The sequence below is a fragment of the Aegilops tauschii genome, chromosome 3 (assembly GCF_002575655.3).
Source record: "Aegilops tauschii subsp. strangulata cultivar AL8/78 chromosome 3, Aet v6.0, whole genome shotgun sequence".
Classification (NCBI taxonomy): domain Eukaryota; kingdom Viridiplantae; phylum Streptophyta; class Magnoliopsida; order Poales; family Poaceae; genus Aegilops; species Aegilops tauschii.
Window position 1 is genome coordinate 255237605 of NC_053037.3, and position 23114 is coordinate 255260718.

The following is a 23114-nucleotide window of genomic DNA, read 5'->3' on the forward strand; positions in this document are numbered from 1 at the left end:
TGAGGTTGAGGGGGTCGGGGGCCTCGGACGGCAGCGAATCAAGGTCGTGACCATGGCGAGGAAGACGGTCGCGGGCTCGTCGTTCGGGTGCGCCGGATCGACCTAGTCGCCATAGTCGAAGTAGAAGACTGCGGGTCCTCGTTGACTAGCCCGCGCGGCAGTTTGTCGTCGGTGGCCATGCGGACCACAAACGGCGGTGACGAGTCCGCTCGAAGGAGCTCGCGGAGGCGGATCCAGAGCGAGGAAAAAAGGTGAGGGAGAGAAGGGGGCGAGCTAGGGTTGCGGGGGAGAGTGAGAGGGGGCAGGGGCATGCCCTTATCCAGCAGGGGAGCCAGGGGGATGGCCGCACGTGGCCGAGGCTCCATGGATGCTCGCCACGGCTGCCCCCCCATTGTAGTGGGGGTAGAAGACAAGGGGTGGCGGCGGGCCGGGCCTGCTCTGCTAAGGCCCAATCCACCAGTGTTTTTTCTTCTGTTTTTGCCTTTAATTTAAATAGCAAATGACTTTTATTAAATATGGAACTTGGTCCATAAATCACACTGCAATTTTAGGCATCGCCACGAAAGTGTGGGAAGGATTTAAAATAGTTTGAAATTTCTCATAAATATAAATAACATTTAAAATATTGTTTTGGCCCTGTTGTAAATGCTAGAGCCCAAATGAGCAAACAAGTGAAGTAGTTTTTCTTCACCAGTATTTGTTTTGGAATATTTGCTAAAATATGAACTATTTTCCAACCATGTTTGTGAATTTAAATTCTCACTTTAAATTTGAAATTTGAATTTGACTTGGATTTTTATCAAGGGGCAATTTGGCTTAGTCAATCTTGATTACATGGCACCATTAGTGTGAGGTTACTGTAGTAAGACACTAGGGGTGTTACACAAAGGCAACCCAATAGTCGGCTCATAGAAAAGCCGACCACACCCTCCTATGGTACATGACATCAGGCACACAACTGGGGACCCCTATTGGCAACAATCGAGGCGGCTCGGGGCCATCAGAGCAGACCCTAGAGTGCAAATACTGGGAGACATCCTACAAAAGGCATACAACCAATGGGATGCAATAATGACACAACCCGACATCCACCTGGCAATGAACGAAGTAGCCCGGCAGGATGCAACCACGCGCACACCGTGTCGGGCGCTTGCGCATGCTCGACGTGTTTTCAAATGTGAGTCCATCTTTCCACACTGTGGTCTAGCTGGGCAGGATGTTTTGGGATGTGTTCCCGGACTCTAAAAACCAACTTCATGAGGTCATCAATATTAATGAACTAGAGATGAAATTTGGTGTGCGTCCATTAGTTCGTTGTTTTACTAACGCGACACATGGAGCCTTAATGAAGAGGGGATAATTAAAAGAAGCCATCATCGCATCCCGTCGATTGCAAACATCCAACTCAGGTTGGCCGAATATTGTTCGACGGGTAAGTTACTCGCTGGCTTTGCGATGAAAAAATAAACAACATCAACACAATTTCGGGTGTGTTGTCATGCCCAAATAGACATTCACAAAGAGTACCAGCCAGGGCAACCGAACAACCAAAATTTGGGAACTATAAAATGAAGAAAGGTTGGAGCATAGAAAACAGAGTCCATTCACCTGCCCAAGCAAACGACTTATGTGTCGCCAAAGAAAGCAATGGACAATGCTCATGACCACAGAAAATACAGACACAATACGAGCATAATCATTTGCACACATCTCGAAAAAAGTACTCAAATAGCTCACTTCTCTTCCGTACTGCAGTTGGTTCAAATAGATTCAACTTCACAATATTACTAACCTGCTTCAAATAGTTCGCTTAACATTGATGAAAATCTCTCACATGAGTTTGGTCCAATCTGACGTGCTATGAGTGCAAATATCCCAAGCATAAAGAAAAAAATGTATGCACATTCTGTGTTACTTCATATGTATTTGCTTATTCATGCAAACTATTTTTCCGGTACATCTAACAAGTGGTCTTTATCATTTGAAAAGCAACTAACTGCAAACAATTCTCCAAACGTTCAAGAATGTGAAATTTGGCATGTATTGCCGACGGAGCTTTTACGGAGTATATCATCACCCAAGTTTGGGGGTTGCTTGATGAAGTTCAATTTAATCAAGAAACTTGGAAATTGGATACACGTAGTAAAGGAGGAATTGAGCCACATTATGATTGCATCAAAAAACTTCTCCTAATCTAATATGATGAAAGATACTAGTAATGGACCACATATTGAAACTAACTCAGTTTTGCATGCTTTAAAAGATTTCCATGAGTTCATACAAGCACCGAAGAAAAAATGGCAACATTTCTCTAAAAAGGCCAAGGCAACTTGGTTTGTGGCGGCAATAAATAAAAGTTGCAAAATTGCCAATGATCGACAACAAAGGTTGCTAATTGATACAAACGACTAAGTCGTGTCCGGCTAGCAAGGGCGGTTAGTCCACTGCTCGAACCGAAAGGACTACCGGGACCTAAGAATGGGTGGATGTGGTGCCATAGTTGCTCGAAAAAGCACGTGCCCGGGAGCTTGAACAAAGCCCAATGCCGTGACACGCACAGAAGGACGGGCCGATTCAGGTAATCCCAACTTGGATCGCCCGAGTAGTAGCATGATGGGGGAACAACCTCCAGAACCACCTCCCAAAGGCTGCTCTTTGGCTTATTTTTTAGTTTCCATTCGTTATTCACATCTGATAATTTTATTTCATTCCCGTGTGTGCTCTTATTGATGTTAATGGCCTTTGGGATTATTTATAGAACGAACATTTGTTAGACGTGCTGCCTTTGGTGCTGCTTAACTTCCTGGCTGCAGTTTCAAATAGTTAGCTTAACATGTGTTGCACCGACCTAGAGGATTCACAGCCCGAGCCAGAGACTGGTCAGTGAGAAAGTGCAGCAGCACACGCCAACCAGCAAAGCTACAAAGTCATATGGCCAAACACAACTTTCATATGAGCATAATCATTTGCAGAGAGTTGAGGAAAAAATCCTTTAAATAGTTCGCTTAACTTCCGGCATGTAGTTTCAATTTTATGTTTCATATAATTCACTTAACGTGAAGGTTGCAGTTGGTCTTTGAGCTAGTTGGCGCAACATGACATCTAGTTGTTAGAACTAGGTGTGCCAAAGAAAACATGTTAAATCTGTAAATCCTTCAATGTTACTTCTTCAAGTATGATGGTGACCTATTTGGAGTGACCTTGGTACTGCCCACACAATCCTTTGGGACAGTTCGTACGTTGCCAGTGCATACAATCAACTGAAACGAACACACCTGGTAATCCTCTTGATACTCTAATTAACTGCCAACCATTTTTTTGTCCTTCACAATTAGTTCTCTCAAGTACTCTGGTCCAAACACCTTCAGCACGACGCGTGCAAATTACATCGTCGTGTTCTAGCATGTGGTCTCTCCCATCCAAATTTCAGTATCATTAGCATCTGCGGCCTTACCATAAGCAAGCATCCTGAAAGCAATCGTCCTGTACAGCAAAGAAAGAAAGTTTCCTGCCATAGTCCTTGCTCAGCTTGAAGTAGTCATTAGCCTCCTCCACAACATTCACTACGCGCAAGAACAAATCTCTGCTCATCAGGAAGCGGCGTCGAAAAAAATTTCTTCATGATATGGTCGGTTCGATCTGAAGTAGTGGGTGTAGAGAAGCCTCGCGCCAGCGAACCTATCCTGAGGAAGAGCTCTCATGCCCTTTTTATCGAACCCTTGAAGTTCGGTACATGCTCCTCTTGCTTCTCCAATTCTTATCGTGGTCATCATCATTTCAACATCTTCATTGCCCGATTCCGACGAATTTATGAACTCTCTATATATGAATCATCAAGGTCCGTGTTTTCATACGCATCATTCGATGATAAGTCCATCGGTAACCTAAAAATGACCAAAAAGAATAAAAAAACTGCTTAGACATTTCATCGAACACAAAGAACACGAGGTATATGTCGGAAGGAGTTGCATGTACCGGGACGACATCCAGTGGCAGCGAACTTGACAGCATGGACGGCAGAGTTGTGGGTTGGGGCCTCTAGTGACGACGTTGTGGGTGGGGATGACGACAGAGCAACAATGGCGGCGGAGCTATGATGACGGTTGTGTGAATGAGGCTGAAAAGAGAAGAGGAAAAGATCAGGGCGCACAAGGACGTGAGGTCTTTAAGGAATTGACGCGCCCTTGCCATCGGTCTAACATGGAGTTTCTTCATAGTGTTCCATATCCTCCCATGCACATGGTATGGGATGCCAGCCTGCCCGGATGTCTGGGGCGGATAAAAACAGCTAATAAAATGGAAAAATTGAAAAATGCGAAGAGACTCCATCACTTTCCAGACTCTACAGCACTAGGCCAGCAGCTTACCACCGATCCGCTGCCACCGGCCCTCACCACTCCCCCCCTCCCCTCGCCACGCCGCCACCCACGCCGCCGTGTCGCCTCCCCAAAGATCCCCTCTGAGGATCGATCGCCAGAACCCCGGATTCCCATCGCCGCCTAGATGGGGTGCGCACAGTCCAAGATCGACCAGGAGGAGGCGGTGTGCCGCTGCCGGGATCGGAAGCGGCTGATGGCTGACGCTGTCCAGGCGCGCAACGCCTTCGCCGCCGCCCATTCGGCCTACACCGTCCTCCTCAAGAGCACCGGCGGCGCGCTCTCGGACTTTGCCCATGGCGAGGCGCCCGACCCCAGCATGATAGCCTCCCATTCCCACCAGGCCGCCGTTGCGGCGGCCGCAGCCGGAGCCTCGGCCTCTGCGCCTCCGCCCCCGACCACCACTACTGTCCTCATCCCGCCCTCCCCCCCGCCCCCGCCCTTCATGGACTTCCCTCATGGCCTCCAGCGCTCCTCGTCAACCCCCAACATCCCCATGCCCGATCCCCGGGCTGCCACCAAGAACCGCGCCCCAGCTAGTGCTGCTATCCAGGAGGAGGAGGATGGCGAGGAGGACGATGGTCATATCATAACTGACAGCGATGATGATGATGATGATGAGGAGGAGGAGGAGGAGGAGGAGGACGACAACGACCACGACGACGACGATCACCACGAGCATGACGATTTCAGCATGGATGATACGGTGCACGGACAGCCGCCAAAGAGAGGGGTGATGGACAGCATGGGGTCTTCTCCAGTGACACCACCGCCACCACCGCAGCTAAACCCATCCCCAATAACGCCTGCGTCTGCGACACCACCGCCCCCCATGCCGGAGGCTCAAATGGCTACCTGGGACTACTTCTTCGGTCCAACCCCCACACCACCGCCCACCCTGGAGCAGCAAACTGATGATACTTGGATGGATAGGCGGGAGAAGGAGTCAGTGCCCGAGGTGAAGGCACCAGTGATGAATCCAGCTGTTAGTGAGGCATCTGCACCATCACGTGGTGCTGAGGAGTGGGCGGAGCGGCCACCACAGACAGCACTGGAGAAGGCGAAGGCCATCGATGAGCTTGGGGCAAACCTTCCCCCGTCGAAGCCGATTGTTAGGAAGCCACCCAAGGCACCTGGCCTGCAACCAGAAGTACACCACCAGCATGCCTCGTCCATGGGCTCAGTTGAGACCCGGAAAGGGAAGATTATGATGGTGTCTGCCAGCCTACTGCAGATTATTGCTCAGCTTGATGATAACTTTCTCAGGTCTTCGGAGAGTGCACATGATGTGTCAAAAAAGCTTGAGGCCACACGGATGCATTACCACTCCAACCATGCTGACAGTCGAGGCAAGTGTGTCTTGTTTCTTTTGAATGGAAACTGTAGGGGAGGTCCCCACAGTAATCCTTGGTTTTGAATCCTGAGCAATCAGTCCGCACCCTTTGTGCCAGACAATCACCGTGCCACAGATCGTTAGTTTTGGAAACAAGAAAGCAATTAACATTTATGAAACAATCGATGTTCTTTTGGTATAGATAAAAGTGGAAACTAAAGTTCTGCCCCGTGCCAGATTAGTTTAACAACCCAGTACCCCAGACTAGCTCTATTTTCTAAACTAGGGCGTATATAGTGTACTTCCCTTTGATGTCATTTTCCCTTCTATTTTGTTGTTATAGCACCTTTGCAAATTTGGAAACTGCATGTTGTAATGCTTTGTTGACTCGGTGCTCACAAACACAGCTGCAAGATTATTTGTGTACTTGTCTTGGGTGCTAAATTTACTGTAAGGTTACCATCATTTGTTGTTTTTGTCTCTAGCTTCATTTCAGATAACTTAGAAATATCGGCTGTGGTCCACCAGCAGCTAGTTTTCTGCTTTACTGAATTCCAAGTTTAAACTTCTCAATTTTTCGGTGTGTGCAGTGTGGTACTGAATTTACTCTTCTTTACGATCCTTGGATATTTTTCAGGACATATTGATCATTCTACGAAAATCATGCATGTTATCACATGGAATCGCTCCTTCAAGAATTTACCGGACCAAGAGGATTTAGGTGTTAATTTCGAGATTGATGAACGATTCGAAACTCATGCCACAGTTCTCGACCGGATGCTTGCCTGGGAGAAAAAATTGTATGATGAAGTGAAGGTAATGTCTATTAAAGTACTTTCTTGGAATAGCTTTGCTAGGATACTTTTTTTTGGTTTATCCATGTCCCATTTCGTTGTTAGAATATTAGTGCATTTGTCCTAGCCGCTATGTGGTGATATTTTGAAACCCGTAGTGAACAGTGAACTCCTCTGCAGCTAAATCCCTACTATTAGCCAATTTTTTAACCGTGGAACATAAATTTTGTTATCTCAAACACCAGTTTTGCTACCTTTTGTTTTTCGTGTTGCACTATATATCTTACTGTTGCATCAGGGTCAATATTTTCTAAAATGTTTCATTTATCAGGGTGTGTAATTAACCGTTCTTATACAGGTTGCTTGCCAAAGATCCTATCATTCGGAAGATACTCCCTCCAAATCCAAATTTAGTCTGTTCGGGTGTTGGCCGGTCTATGAGCCACTTTGATTGCTAATTGCTACTAAAATATGTTGGTGTAAAGCTGCAAACATCATGTATTATGAAAGTAGATTCAAGATGAAATGTAGTAATGTAGGACTATGGATTACAAATGCAGTGATAAGTCAATTCTTGTTAGTAGGAGCAATGAGTGTAGACCAAACTGTCTCGTTCACATTCTTGACCTGTGGTTTATTTTAGTGCTCTTTCCATGTGAAATCGTCAGCAATTGTTCTTTTGTCATGTTTGTTGTTTCAGTCTCTGATTTTGTTGCCTGATCTGCTTTATGAATGTGCCAAACCAGGCAGGGGAACTTATGAAAATTGATTATCAAAAGAAGGTTGATCTACTGCATAAACAAAAGAAACGTGGTGTTAAACTTGAAACCCTTGAGAAGACAAAGGCTGCCGTTAGCCACTTGCACACAAGGTACATAGTGGATATGCAATCCATGGATTCAACAGTTTCAGAAATAAATCGTCTACGTGATAAACAGCTATACCCGAAGTTAGTGGACCTTGTCGATGGGTGAGCATTCTTTGACTTATGAAAATTGTTTGGAAATGAATTATGTCATTTTCTATTTTATGCCAATTTGGTTTCTACCGTTCAGGAGCAATTAATTGTGTCAATGATATATACTTTGTCTATTTGCGGCTCCTTCTCATAATTTTATCCAGCTATCCATCTGCTGACTAAGCTACCTGATTGTCCTTGCTAATATGATGAACTATAGGTATATCTATTTGTGTGGAGATCGATTTAACAAGGCTAAAATATGCATTGCTACAGTCTAATAATGTAAAGTAAAGGGAATATGCTGCCACATAAATACTCTCCTAGCCTTGATTGACCTTGCTGTTTCAACAGGCAGTTAAATTCACGCTTCAGTCCACAGTTTCATAGTTTTTTCTTATATATAGCATTTTGCAATTGAAAACGATAAGTAAAATTATCCAAGGCCTGTCCTAGTGAACACTGTATCAAATGGACCCCCTTAGGCCCCGGTGTGGGCCAGCACACCCAAGACGACACATCACTGACTATGGAGGAAACTTTCCATAGGACATAGAAGGAAATCCTATAGAACATGAAGGAAAGGCTCCAATGTATTGGTTACCGATATGGATCCGACTCCTACCCCTATATGCCTGACGGACTGACATTAGTTCTCCATACTAGCCCTGTATAAGGGCCAAAGGGACACACGAAGAGGGGATCAACACCTTTCAGATAGCCTATAACCTTTACACCGCGTAGAGACCTCGACATTACCGTCGAGACCTAGTTCCATCTTGTCGGGTTCCCCTAATTCGCCGAGTACCCCTGATATTGTATCCATTGTACTGACCACGTATTTTAAAAAAGAGAGGGCTAGGCAGGAAGTGGAGCTTTTACCAACACAGGGGCCTGAACTGGGTAAAGCACGTGTCCCCTTCTATCGTGACGGTCCCATGACTACAAATCCATGTACTAGTTCTAGTACTGCCGTTAGAATGTGATGGAAAATCTTTGACAGCTGGTGTGACGATATCACATCGGGTCTATGGCTCCGTCCTTATCACCGGATAGCAAATCATCGCAATCGGCATGCAACTACCGACAAACGAGGAAGAGAAGCTCGGGGGCTTGGTGAATGACGGATTCCCTGTTGCCTTCTTGTTCAATGAGAAACTAAGCGACAAGGAACCTGTTTGGAAATTTGTCCTGTAAATTTTGCTGCAAAAGAAGAGAAGGTTTCTCGCTAACTTTGCAAGGAGGACCTCTACAAAATCGATGGCGATTGCCAAGGCGAATGGCCTTCGGAGACACCATCTCGACGGCACAACATTGCCCGACATGTGTATGAAGACGTAATCAGTTCATTGGTTATTTGTGGGATGCCAGAACAATGGAAAAAAGAGTGCTCAACACAAGGGGTCCCGTTGGCTATTCCAACACTAAAGAAAGTGCACTAGCATGGAGAAATAAAATGGTGCAGAAGGTTGAGAGAAGGCAGCCTTTGAGTATGGTGCAAGTTCCACCAAATGCATAATCATGGAATCGCAGCTTGTCGTTGCATCAAGGAGATCTGCGGAATCGTTGGGGGACGGCTGAACGGAGGAGGATCACGGTTTTGGACGCTTCAATGGAATGGTGGCTGCAGGATTCGTGCCAGAAGGAAGTAGGTCGTGCAAGAAGGAAGAAAGAGGTCAGGCAGGAGCAAGTGCAACGACAAAGACAACTCCAAAAAAAGAAAACACGACAAAGACCAACACCGTACCTTGACGGAGGCAAGAGGTGATCTAGCAAATCATCTTCAGAAGGCAATGATAACGACATGCGTGATCCAACTATCAATCCCCGAGGAAGAATCAAGTGTCGGCTGGGGATTCCACCTCACCTGGACCCATGGTACCAGAGAGTATTTGTTTTCATCGGATGGTTGAAGAAATAAGCAAAGAAGCCCTCACTTGGAAAGATGACGACACCATGCCTCACGCCATGCCATGTGAAATTAAATCACAAAAACTTAGGTGTGGTTTCGTTGGAGGAAACATCCTGGAGTCCCCATGGCTCAAAGATGAGCCATTAGATAAAAGGAGAGCAGCACCATTTCATGGACAGGATTTTGGATGGACCTTGCCAAGAAGTATGACTGGAAGGACAATCCATCATCATAATGAGAATAGGAAACACAGACTTGCGAAGGGTATTACCAGCGGTTTGTAGCAAGTACACCTTGATAACCATGGAGACACTCAGAAGGATGGGAATTCGACCCGCAAGAATTGGGCCGGCGGTGATGCCCCTAGCAGGAAGGACATATCGACCAAAGGGGTACATCGGTTTCTCTGTCTACATAGGGGCCACAGGAAATCATCGCACGAAATGGAGCATCTTCGTAGTTGTGGACTTAGAAATGCCCTCCAATATGGTGTTGGGATTGCATCTCCTATAGATGTTTGAAACCCGTGTCTATCACGACAAGAAGATGATGGTTTCTCTTGGAGCTTTACCGATTATGATCAAGGAAACAAAGAAGACATGATGTAGGACCAAGTCCCTGGGTGGCCCAATCTTCATGAATTGGAGGTGGATTTGAAGAACACGAAGAACATGAGGAAAATCACGAGGAATCACAGGTAAATCCAACACAAATCAACACACAAGTTTCAACACAAGATACACATGGAGAAATACTTGATCCAAATCATCCACAAGACAAAGATGGAACAAGCTAGGATTCTTCCCCAAGTCCTAAGGCAAGGGGGCTTGATGCTTCAAGGAAGCCTTCTTCTACACAGGCGGAGGTCTTGATATTCCTAAAGGAATTTTCTCCCTTAGGATGTCTTGCACTCCTATGGAGTCTTCCCCTCAAGATGAGGCCTTGATTCCACTAGGGGAGATAGATCCCACAAAGGGGAGGTACATGAGCTAAAGCTCTAATGTTTAGCCTTCCCTTAGCTAACCCTAGATTCGAGGTAGGGGAGAGGTATATATAGTCCTTATGCATGAAGGGGCAAGCGAGGAGCAGAAAGGGAATGCTACATGGGCAAAGACCAATAGCTGCACGTAGGCATGCCGGTGCAATGGGTGGGGGGAGGGTGGGGGGTGGGGGTGCCGTGTGCACGGGGGTCCAGAGGCTGCTGACCTTCGTGGTGACTCCTGTCGATGCTTTCGGAATCCGGCCTTGGGTCTTCACGTTTCCTTCGTTGCTTCCATGCTTTCCTTGCGGATGGTGTGGTGCTCGCTTGTGCACGACCTCCTCCATTGCACGTTTGTTATTCGGCTCAAACCTATAGGTGCGAATGGTAGGGAGGTCAAGTAGTATACCATCCTCGGGAGAGTGAAGTAGACATGCGTAAAGGAGAAGATTCACCTTTATATATATGATGTGGGAGATGCACGTGTCTCTTGATGATGGGGCACTTGGCATGGTGATGTCTGTGGGATGCTCCGCATCACATCACGTACCCAAACACAACTCCTGTGGGCCTAAGAGGACGAACAAAATTAAAATGAGAGTAGAGACTCGCCAAGTTCAACATGAGGACAAACTGCTCCTACAAGCAAGATTAGCAACAAGGTCAACAACGCATCCTGCCCAAAGATATGGCACAAAAGGGAGAAAGTAAAACCCATGTATCCGTGTGTATGTTCGTGACGGCATAGACCGATTCCCTTGTAAACCCACAACGGTATGATGGCAACTACTACAAGCCACTCATGCTTAGGACATTACTTTATTCCCAAGGTAATCATGTAGGGCTAGCTTAGTCATATCTTATTCATCATGTATGGTGTTATTAACAATAACATCGAGAGTTGGATGATGTATCCATTAAAATACTTCCCCATAAGGGGACATAGCTAAACCAAAAAACCCAAATGTACCATCGATGCTACTACTGAAAAGGGAAGGAAAAACATGAAGGGATTCTAAGAGCAATTACCCCGGACTAGAGGAAGACAATGCCATCAGTTGGGCACTTGCGAATCATGGGGTGGACCCTCCGCGGCAATAACTATCCGCCATGTAGCCCTCTTCTGTCGCTTTGCAGGAGGATGCCCCGCGACCTCCCTATGCGACCTCCCTATCTATGGGAGACCGTGCTCTACCTTCACTAGGGCAAAAAGGAACAATGATCAGAGAGATAGGATATTCATAATCTAGTATCAATGCTAGAAGGAAAATGGGGAAAATATAAGGACAAGCTTGATCCAAGAAAAGTGAAAAGTGATTCATGAAACTAAAAGATGGTAACATACTGACAGTCGATTCTCGGGTTCCTCTGGTGAGTGGTGAGCGATCGACAAGGGCCTAGGCGTACTAGGGGAGGTCCACTCTCAGGAATCTCCCACAAAGAGATTAGTAAGACAGTCGCTCACCTCCTCATCCTCCCAGGTGAAAGGATCTAGGAGGCAAAATCAAATAAAATTGAAGTAAGAAGAGAAAATGTGAAGAACACACAGTAAATGGAAAGTTACTAGATAGTCACCATTGAGCTCCTATACAATCTATTGTCCATTTTGGTAGTCCCAGGAAGAAAGAGGACGAGATCTCAGCGGGCACTGGCGATGACGGGTGAAGTCATCGGTCAAATTCGCGCTCGTCATCTTACCTCCCCACCTCCATGAAGCTCGTAGGTGTCGCTGCAAAGAGGCAACAACTTGCCATCTGCCAGAGGCTCAGATCTTGCTGTGTAGAAGTTAATGAAGGCAGGGTCGCTGAAAGTCCTCTCCACTTAAATCCAACAGGACCGACAATCAGCCTTAGCACCGCCCGTGGCTCCAATAGGGGTGGAGACTTGTAGTTGTTGCGAGGGCGAACGACACAACAACAAAGGCCCAGAGAGTACCATTGATCTATGGAAGACATGCAGAAGTGACTTAAAAACAATGCCACATCCGGCAGCGCCCCCAAATATCGCACAGATGTGTGAAGAGTGCATGATACAAGAAGGAATCTGACGTCAGGTTTAGCATAGCAATCCCATAGAAGAAATGTGACATCAAAACAACGCCACATCCGGCAGCGCCCCAAAATATTTTTTGGAGACAAAATATTGCATAAATGCGCCCCAAAATACTGCATGATACAAGAAGGAATCAGGCGTCAAGCTCACCAGAGCAATGCCATAGAAGAAAAGTAAGCCCCGCATGAAGACGGAAATAGGTAGACTGATGCCGCATCGTAAGGAATCCGCCACCACCACCATCTCGTTTGGACAAGGCAATGGACAACTCAACCAGAGGCAGGAGCATGGAAGATGAGATCACATGGGAGGCTTTCCATGTCCTGGAGATCCCTTATCGATCCCTCATCACCGGCTCATCAAGCGTAGGTAACGGCCAACGAGGTTAGCAACTGGAGAAGCTCGCAGAAGAGCAAACGGGAAGTCGAAAAGGTCATAGTGATAGGAAAGGAGGAAGAATGTCGTATCTCTACAACAAAAACAAAAAACTCTAGAGAACATGGCACAGGAATAGGGGCACGACACCGTTCAAAATTCTGGAGATCGCCGGATTGTGGCCCAAGGAAAGAGGAAGTGTCAAATCAACAACGTCACATTGTCAAGCATCATTACATTGTCATTTCTAATTATCACGGATCCGGCACGCCAAAGCCTATCACCACGACACGTGGCCATAAGATGGAATCTCAGTCGTTAAAGGACGTGACTGCAATTGACATCGACTACGCGCCCGTGACAAAGAGGATCAACTCTCGACAAAGCAAAGCAAAGCCGACTACTCATTAATAACAACTAGAAGGGGAGGGGAATGAGCACCCAACAACTATCAAGTGCGACTGCCAACACGCAACAAGGATTACAGAGAAAACTATAGAGGACTCCTCAATCGAACAAGGAGGTGACAAGACGACTGCAAGTATCTACATCAACCTTACTCGTGGACCAAATTCTATTCCGAATACTGATGGGGGCTTGTTGACGATAAGTAAAATTATCCAAAGCCTGGCGGAGTCAACACCATATCAATGGAACCCCCCTGGGCCTAGCTATGGGCAGCTACGGGCGAGAGCTCCCAAGACGACGCATCACCGTCCATGGAAGCAACTTTCCAGATGACATAGAAGGAAATCCTATAGAACACAAAGGAAAGGGTACCCAGTACGAGCCCGACTCCTACCCCTATACGCCTGATGTGGGGTTCTCCTTACTTGTGCTATACAAGGGCCAGAGGGACACATGAAGAGGGGATCAATGCCTTTCAGCTTGCCTAGAACCTTTACTCCACATGGAGATCTCAACGCTTCCCGTCGAGACCTAGTTCCATCTTGTCAAGTTCCCCTAACTCGCCGAGTACCCCTGATATTGTAATCTTTTGTACTCACCACATATTATATAAGAAAAGAGAGAAAGAGAGAGCAAGGCAGTAATTAGGCCTGTTACCCACATTGGGTACAGGTAACCGGCTGTGACGTTTTCACAACTACAAATCAACGTACTTGTTCTAGTACCGTTGTTAGGATCCGACAAAAAAGAATTCTTCGACACCACCTATTTGTTTGTTACCATTGATTTATTTAGCATTTCATTTACTTGCGGCACACCAGGAAAGTACCTCCCACATTTGACACGAACCACTGAAGAAACCACAAAAAGGCAAAAGAAGTTTACCCTCGCCTCTCACATGCAAAGGAAAACTGAGAAAATAACCTTCCCCTATAAACGGCCAACAAACTATCAAGAGGAAGAAAGCTTTTGTTGTTATCTTCAGAAGATCCACCATATATATATGTCTTCGTACCTATATACTGTTCAATTTTGGGCATGGTTCGCTATTAAGCACTTGTTTTCCAAATATATCTGTCAATGCATCCAATTCATTGCCAGGACAGCCGGACCATATTTTCTGCAACGATTGGAGAAGTTAGTAAGAATTCCATGATTCAGTTGTCTAGGTGCGTGTAGGCAGGAGAAAATTTGTACTAGTCGGTGGATCTATTTTCCCCTAATTCAAAAGTAGCCAGCTATTTTTTGGAGACAAGGTACAATAACAGATAGTGAAATTCATGATAAAATAAGAATTGCCATCATGGGTAATAAAGGAGTTTGTAATGTTTTAATAATTTGTTCTTATTAAATGAGATCATACCTTTCTTGTGATATAGTGCTTGTTATCTTAGCTTGCATCTAAGCTTTCCAGCTTTTTTTGTTTAGCATTTCTCTTCAAGTCAATATAATGTCTTGTGCAGCATGGCAAATATGTGGAGTTCTATGCACCGTCATCACAAGAGCCAGTTTTTGACCATATCGGGGATCAGAGCTTTTGAGGTACCGCCTGTTCCAAGGGAGACAACTGATTTGCATTATAAGCAGACCTGTGAGCTACGTGACATTGTCAGGGAGTGGCATATGCAGTTTGACAAACTTATGGACCATCAGAAAGGGTACATCAGAGCACTCAATGCATGGTTGAAGCTTAATCTCATCTCCATCGAGAGCAATCTGAAGGAGAAGGTATCCTCCCCTCCAAGGCAGGTGGAACCACCTATCAAGAATCTGCTATATGCCTGGCACGACCTGCTTGAGAGGCTTCCCGTCGAACTTGCCAAAACTGCCATTAAAAGCTTTACTGAAGTCATAAGCAATATTGTACTGCTTCAGGAAGAGGAGGTCAGCCTAAGGCGAAGGTGTGAGGAAACTCGCAGGGATCTTGACCGTAAGAGGGCACAGTTTGAAGACTGGCATCGTAGGTACACAGAAAGAAAGGCATCCCAGGGTGAGGAAGCTAACCCCGAAGCAGCCAATACTCCAAGCCTAGATCATGTCAACGAGAGGAGAATAACCATTGAGGAAGTAGAAATCAGGCTGAAGGAAGAGGAGAAGCTCCACCTTAGGCTTGCGAGGCAGGTGAGGGAGAAGACGCTGGCAAACCTCCGGATGCACCTGCCAGAGCTCTTCAGAAACATGGCGGACTTTTCGTTCTTCTGCCATGACATGTACAGTAGCTTGAGAAAATCTGCAGTGCTGCCAATGCTCAGAGACGAGGTTCAAGGTTGATGGCTTGTGCGTGTTAGTGTTACTGTAATTGTCCTGCCACCAGAGGCAGGCAAATATTATTTTGGTTGTAGGGAGTAGTTGTTTGCTGGCATTAGGCCGCTCTGAATATGTATGTTCCAAGTGCACTGTAGAAGTCAGCCAGCAAAATTGAGATCATCACCTGATACCATCAATCATTTATCATGTCATATGGTCATTGAGGAAGTGGTTTAATTGCACTTCTTTGATCCGAGCCCTTACCCTTTGATAGCACCTTGCGTGTTCTGATATTTTCATAAGCACTTTTTGGACATGGGTGGAAACTTCGATGACCTGAGTACACCAGTGTACGTAAAACCTGGCATACTGAGGAATGGAAATGGTTTCGCCTTGTATTATTGTCACCAAGGAATCATAAACTTGTTTGTCTCGGTGATGAGCCGGATGCTTTATTAGGGGAATATTGTTGAACGTATATGTTGTTCAACTTTGCTTTATTTCCTGATATGACGAGGGAGTATGATGTTGGGTAGAGACCCTATGTGGCCCGATCTTCATGAATTAGAGATGGATTTGAGGAGAAATACGATGAACACGAGGGGAATCATAAAGGGGAGCACACATATCAATACACATGGATACAAATAGAGATAGTTATACGAGACGATTTTATGACAGGATCAAGATAGTCATATCGTGGAAGTGTTTCATGCAATAATCCATTTATCATTAAGAAAGTGTTTACTTCTGTAATGATAAATGCCGCGTCATGGAAGTGTTTTCGTCAAGGGTAACCGACACATGGTATTCATCATAATGGTTCGCTGTTAAGCTACAAGGCGCGGGTTTTGGATCAGATACCCGTTAACAACCTTGATTAATGACGATTTTCCACATGTCAAATTCTCATTCGACAACGGAATCACGCGTCAGCTCGGTGTTGCGATAGGTGTCGCTCATCCAACGGACGATACGTGCCAATGAAACGACGGCACATGGCATGACCCAACAGTGTCCCGTTTAATTAAGAAGGCTGGCCCAGTTGGAGGCCCGCAAAATTCAGGCAAAAGTTAGCGGCCTAGCTCACTAAGGCCTGTTTGCAGATGGCCTATTTACAGCCATGACCCGTACGACCCATAAAAAGGCTGCCAATTCCGCCCGTCGTCGGCCCGTTAGCCATTCGACATCATTGCGTCCCATCAACAGTTTCGGCATGTTAATAGTCCGCTATCTATATAGGCCCAGTCATGGTCTAGTGAGTACTTGGCCTATTAGCGGCCCGTGGTGGAATTGGGCCATTTTCTGAAAGGTGTGTCTTTCGGCCTATTAGCGACCCATTGTAGAGCTGGGTCTTTTCCAACCTGGTGTGTCTTTCACCCTTTTTAACGATTGGCTCTACACTTGGGTCATTTGTGGCCCAACGTGACATTCGGCCTCTTAACGGTTCATGCTCTGGATGGCACAATTCCGGCATGTCCTCACTTTCAGCCTGTTAAAGGCCCATGTAGTATGTCTGCGCATTTATGGCCCGAGTTGTCTTTTGGCCGGTTAACGGCCCGCCTTGTAATTGCCCCCATGGCCTGAGATAGATTTCGATATGCTAATCACTGGTACAACGAGGTGCTATACAAACGATTTTAAGCCCTTTTTGCGACGGCGTTTTGAACCGTCGCCAAGTGTGTGTGCGATAGGTGGGGTCCTTCCCACACGACCCAGAAAACGTCGGGGATAGGGAGTCTTGATGCATACAGTTGTCCCTATAAAAATGTTTCTGATATCTCGAATATCCAAAACACTTCATCCTTGCAACTCGTTTGTGCTCGCATTGCCATCACAGTCGGTATTCTGTGGTGCTATGTTTACGATGCGTGACCCATCACAAACAGTTCACGATTATAGAATATGTATGATAAGCAGACAATCACACACATTCACTTTTCCTTGACTGTATGTGATTCGATGTAAGAGCCCATACAGTTGTCCCTATAAAACTGTATGCGAAGCTTGAATACATCCCACACGATTCATCCGTCGTACCCGCGTCAGATGAAGACCGACCGCATGCGTTCCTCTATGACCAAACATTTGCGATGCACACAACATCATAAACAGTCCATAATTGCCAAGCGTGTGTGATAAGGTGACTTCGCAAACATTTATTAAGAAGGAACTGTGTGCGATGCTGTTGTTAGTCGCACACGTTTTTTCTTGGCTAATCGTGTGTGCAGTAGAGATTGATCGCACACGTGTGGATCCGAGAAACGTGTTTGATCTTCACGTCTATCGCAAACGTTACGCTTTCGCAAACCGTGTGCAGTGTAATCCCTAATTTATCCCTAATTAATTCATAATTTAATCCCAAATTTAAAAATCACATTTTTGAATTCGAAAGTAGGCAATCACTCATTTCATATCGAACCATGTTTATTAGAAATATAGGTTCAACCGCGAATGAATAATTCGATGCACAGGTACATATACTGAAGAACTATAGAAGCACCAAGTAAAGAATGATGAACCGCAATTGTACTAAAGACCGTAAAGAGAGAGGCGAAAGACATTCTGGTTGCTGGAGAAGGTGAAGCGGAATGCCCATATTGTGCCCTCCTCCATGTGTAATGCGCGCACGACTCTAGGCCAACCCTTTGTGATGGCTGCCCGTCCATCCTTCACTGTCTTCATTAGGACTTCTCGATGCTCATTGTAGTCTGGATGAAATACTTTAACCTTCATTGCGTGTCCACCAGTCATGTACTTGTGAGGTAATCTTGAGTAAACTGCTTCGGGAACCACTGCGAAGGAAAAAGATTCAGACATTGTTGTCTAACAACTCATTATGGGTAGTAAAAAGAGAAGGCTGCAGAGTTTGTAGTTACCATCCTACAGCTCACTGTTGTGTTGGATAGAGCGTAAACAAATAATTTGCTTTCCACCGTTCGTATCTTTTTGCTAATAATCCTTACCAGTTTCCTCACTTGATGCTTGCTCATGAATATCTCATTGCCCCATACGCAAAAAGGGTCGATGCGTGGATCCTTGTCAAGATGTACCTACAAGCAACAAGTCAATATTAGAAGCTAGCAAGTGTCCAGGCCTGGATCTATATGCACTACATTATGGAACGACGGGGGGAGTACAAGCCGAGGGATAAAGTAACCTCGGCGGAAAATGGTGGCCATTCCCGTTGTTGTCCTGCATAAGTAGTGGAAAGGCATGATAAGTACAACAACCTTAACATCAAATAAATATAGCAAAGGTAAACAACATCATCTCCAAATGATAGCTTGAATGTGACGCCCCCAATTCAATCGTACACTAATCATGCACGCAAACGTGTACGATCAAGATCAGGGACTCACGGGAAGATATCACAACACAACTCTAAAAACATAAATAAGTCATACAAGCATCATAATACAAGCCAGGGGCCTCGAGGGCTCGAATACAAGTGCTCGATCATAGACGAGTCAGCGGAAGCAAATATATCTGAGTACAGACATAAGTTAAACAAGTTAGCCTTAAGAAGGCTAGCACAAACTGGGATGCCTCCTGCCTGGGATCCTCCTAAACTACTCCTGGTCGTTGAACGGTCTCCACGTAGTAGTAGGCACCTCCGGTGTAGTAGGAGTCGTCGTCGATGGTGGCGTCTGGCTCCTGGGCTCCAGCATCTGGTTGCGACAACCAGGAAGAAAGGAAAAGGGGAAAAGGGGAGCAAAGCAACCGTGAGTACTCATCCAAAGTACTCGCAAGCAAGGATCTACACTACATATGCATGGGTATATGTGTAAAGAGGCAATATCGGTGGATTGAACTGCAGAATGCCAGAATAAAAGGGGGGATAGCTAGTCCTGTCGAAGACTACGCTTCTGGTAGCCTCCATCTTGCAGCATGTAGAAGAGAGTAGATGGTAAGATCACCAAGTAGCATCGCATAGCATAATCCTACCCGGCGATCCTGCCCTCGTCGCCCTGTGTGAGAGCGATCATCGGGTTATATCTAGCACTTGGAAGGGTGTGTTTTATTAAGTATCCGGTTCTAGTTGTCATAAGGTCAAGGTACAACTCCAAGTCGTCCTGTTACCGAAGATCAAAGCTATTCGAATAGATAAACTTCCCTGCAGGGGTGCACCACATAACCCAACACGCTCGATCCCATTTGGCCGGACACACTTTCCTGGGTCATGCCCGACCTCGGAAGATCAACACGTCGCAGCCCCACCTAGGCACAACAAAGAGGTCAGCACGCCGGTCTAAATCCTATGGCGCAGGGGTCTGGGCCCATCGCCCATTGCACACCTGCATGTTACGTGGGCGGCCGGAAGCAGACCTAGCCTAGCAGGCGTTCCAGTCCAATCCGGCGTGCGCCGCTCAGTCGCTGACGTCAAGAAGGCTTCGGCTGATACCACGACGCCGAGTGCCCGTAACTGTTCCCGCGTAGTAGGTTAGTGCGTATAGGCCAGTGGCCAGACTCAGATCAAATACCAAGATCTCGTTAAGCGTGTTATTACGAAGTAACCGCGAACGCCGACCAGGGCCAGGCCCACCTCTCACCTAGGCGGTCTCAACCTGCCCTGTCGCTCCGCCACAAAGATTCACCCAGAGGGCCGTCGGGACAAAGGTCCTTTCAGCCCCCAATCCGTGAATCACTCGCGGGTGCTCCACGAGCCGACCCGACTTTAGTCACCACATGTATCATGTATAAAGTAATAGTATATACCCGTGATCACCTCCCGAGTGATCACAACCCGATAGTATAGCACATCAGACGCACAAGAATGTAGGGCCATAGATGGAATACTAGCATCCTATACTAAGCATGTAGGATTGCAGGTAAAGGTAACAACAGTAGTAGCAAGGACAGGCTATGCATCAGGATAGGATTAACGGAAAGCAGTAACATGCTACACTTGTTGGAAATATGCCCTAGAGGCAATAATAAAATGGTTATTATTATATATCCTTGTTCATGATAATTGTCTCTTGTTCATGCTATAATTGTATTAACCGGAGACCGTAATACATGTGTGAATACGTAGACCACAATATGTCCCTAGTAAGCCTCTAGTTGACTAGCTCGTTGATCAATAGATGGTTACGGTTTCCTGACCATGGACATTGGATGTCGTTGATAATGGGATCACATCATTAGGAGAATGATGTGATGGACAAGACCCAATCCTAAGCATAGCACAAGATCGTGTAGTTCGTCTGCTAAAGCTTTTCTAATGTCAAGTATCATTTCCTTAGACCATGAGATTGTGCAACTCCCGGATACCGTAGGAATGCTTTGGGTGTGCCAAACGTCACAACGTAACTGGGTGGCTATAAAGGCACACTACGGGTATCTCCGAAAGTGTCTGTTGGGTTGGCACGAATCGAGACTGGGATTTGTCACTCCGTGTGACGGAGAGGTATCTCTGGGCCCACTCGGTAGGACATCATCATAATGAGCTCAATGTAACCAAAGAGTTGATCACGGGATGATGTGTTACGGAACGAGTAAAAGTGACTTGCCGGTAACGAGATTGAACGAGGTATTGGGATACCGACGATCGAATCTCGGGCAAGTAACGTACCGATTGACAAAGAGAGTTGTATACAGGATTGATTGAATCCCCGACATCGTGGTTCATCCGATGAGATCATCGTGGAACATGTGGGAGCTAACATGGGTATCCAGATCCCGCTGTTGGTTATTGGCCAGAGAGCTGTCTCGGTCATGTCTGCATGATTCCCGAACCCGTAGGGTCTACACACTTAAGGTTCGGTGACGCTAGAGTTGTTATGGGAATTAGTGTGCAGTTACCGAATGTTGTTCGGAGTCCCGGATGAGATCCCGGACGTCACGAGGAGTTCCGGAATGGTCCGGAGGTAAAGATTTATATATGGGAAGTCCTATTTTGGCCACCGAAAAATGTTCGGGATTTTTCGGTATTGTACCGGGAAGGTTCTAGAAGGTTCCGGAGTGGGGCCCACCTGCATGGGGGGACCCACATGAACGTGGGTAGTGGGGGCAAGGCCCCACACCCCTGGTCAAGGCGCACCAAGATCCCCCCTTAGAAGGAATAAGATCATATCCCGAAGTGATAAGATCAAGATCCCTAAAAAAGGGGGGTAACAATCGGTGGGGAAGGGAAATGATGGGATTTCTTTCCCCCACCTTTGCCAACACCCCAATGGACTTGGAGGGAAAGAAACCAGCCCCCTCCACCCCTATATATAGTGGGGAGGCGCATGGGAGCCGCACCGCTTCCCCTGGCGCAGCCCTCTCCCTCCCCAACACCTCCTCCTCCTCCGTAGTGCTTGGCGAAGCCCTGCCGGAGAACTGCAAGCTCCACCACCACGTCGTCGTGCTGCCGGAGCTCTCCCTCAACTTCTCCTCTCCCCTTGCTCGATCAAGAAGGAGACGTCCCCGGGCTGTACGTGTGTTGAACGCGGAGGCGCCGTTGTTCGGCGCTTAGATCGGAATCAACCGCGATCTGAATCGCTACGAGTACGACTCCTTCATCCGCGTTCTTGTAACGCTTGCGCTCAGCGATCTTCAAGGGTATGAAGATGCACTCCCTCTCTCTCGTTGCTAGCATCTCCTAGATTGATCTTGGTGACACGTAGGAAAATTTTGAATTATTGCTACGTTCCCCAACAGTGGCATCATGAGCTAGGTCTATGCGTAGATTCTATGCACGAGTAGAACACAAAGTAGTTGTGGGCGATGATTTGTTCAATTTGCTTGCCATTACTAGTCTTATCTTGATTCGGCGGCATTATGGGATGAAGCGGCCCGGACCGACCTTACACGTACTCTTACGTGAGACAGGTTCCACCGACTGACATGCACTTGATGCATAAGGTGGCTAGCGGGTGTCTGTCTCTCCCACTTTAGTCGGATCGGATTCGATGAAGAGGGTCCTTATGAAGGGTAAATAGCAATTGGCATATCACCGTTGTGGCTTTTGCGTAGGTATGAAACGTTCTTGCTAGAAACCCATAGCAGCCACGTAAAACATGCAACAACAATTAGAGGACGTCTAACTTGTTTTTGCAGGGTATGCTATGTGATGTGATATGGCCAAAAGGATGTGATGAATGATATATGTGATGTATGAGATTGATCATGTTCTTGTAATAGGAATCAAGACTTGCATGTCGATGAGTATGACAACCGGCAGGAGCCATAGGAGTTGTCTTAATTTATTGTATGACCTGCGTGTCAATGAAAACGCCATGTAATTACTTTACTTTATTGCTAACCGTTAGCCATAGTACTAGAAGTAATAGTTGGCGAGACAACTTCATGAAGACACGATGATGGAGATCATGATGATGGAGATCATTGTGTCATGCCGGTGACGAAGGTGATCATGCCGCGCCTCGAAGATGGAGATCAAAAGGCGCAATATGATATCGGCCATATCATGTCACATTATGATTTGCATGTGATGTTTGTCATGTTTACATCTTATTTGCTTAGAACGACGGTAGCATAAATAAGATGATCCCTCACTAAAATTTCAAGAGATGTGTTCCCCCTAACTGTGCACTGTTGCGAAGGTTCGTTGTTTCGAAGCACCACGTGATGATCGGGTGTGATAGATTCTAACGTTCGCATACAACGGGTGTAAGCCAGATTTGCACATGCGAAACACTTAGGTTGACTTGACGAGCCTAGCATGTACAG

The 23114-nt window shown here is 46.3% G+C and overlaps 1 non-coding gene across 2 annotated transcripts; it reads left to right on the top strand.

Annotated features, from left to right (window-relative positions):
- The first annotated feature begins 4312 nt into the window (after positions 1-4312).
- Positions 4313-15707, top strand: LOC109749230 (protein ALTERED PHOSPHATE STARVATION RESPONSE 1). 2 transcript variants are annotated; one of them, XR_005772769.3, is made up of 4 exons: positions 4313-5725; positions 6347-6525; positions 7250-7473; positions 14651-15707. It is a non-coding gene; the product is annotated as a protein ALTERED PHOSPHATE STARVATION RESPONSE 1 (transcript). The 2 variants fall into 2 exon arrangements; XR_012204849.1 differs by having other exon boundaries at positions 7250-7374.
- Positions 15708-23114: the final 7407 nt, after the last annotated feature.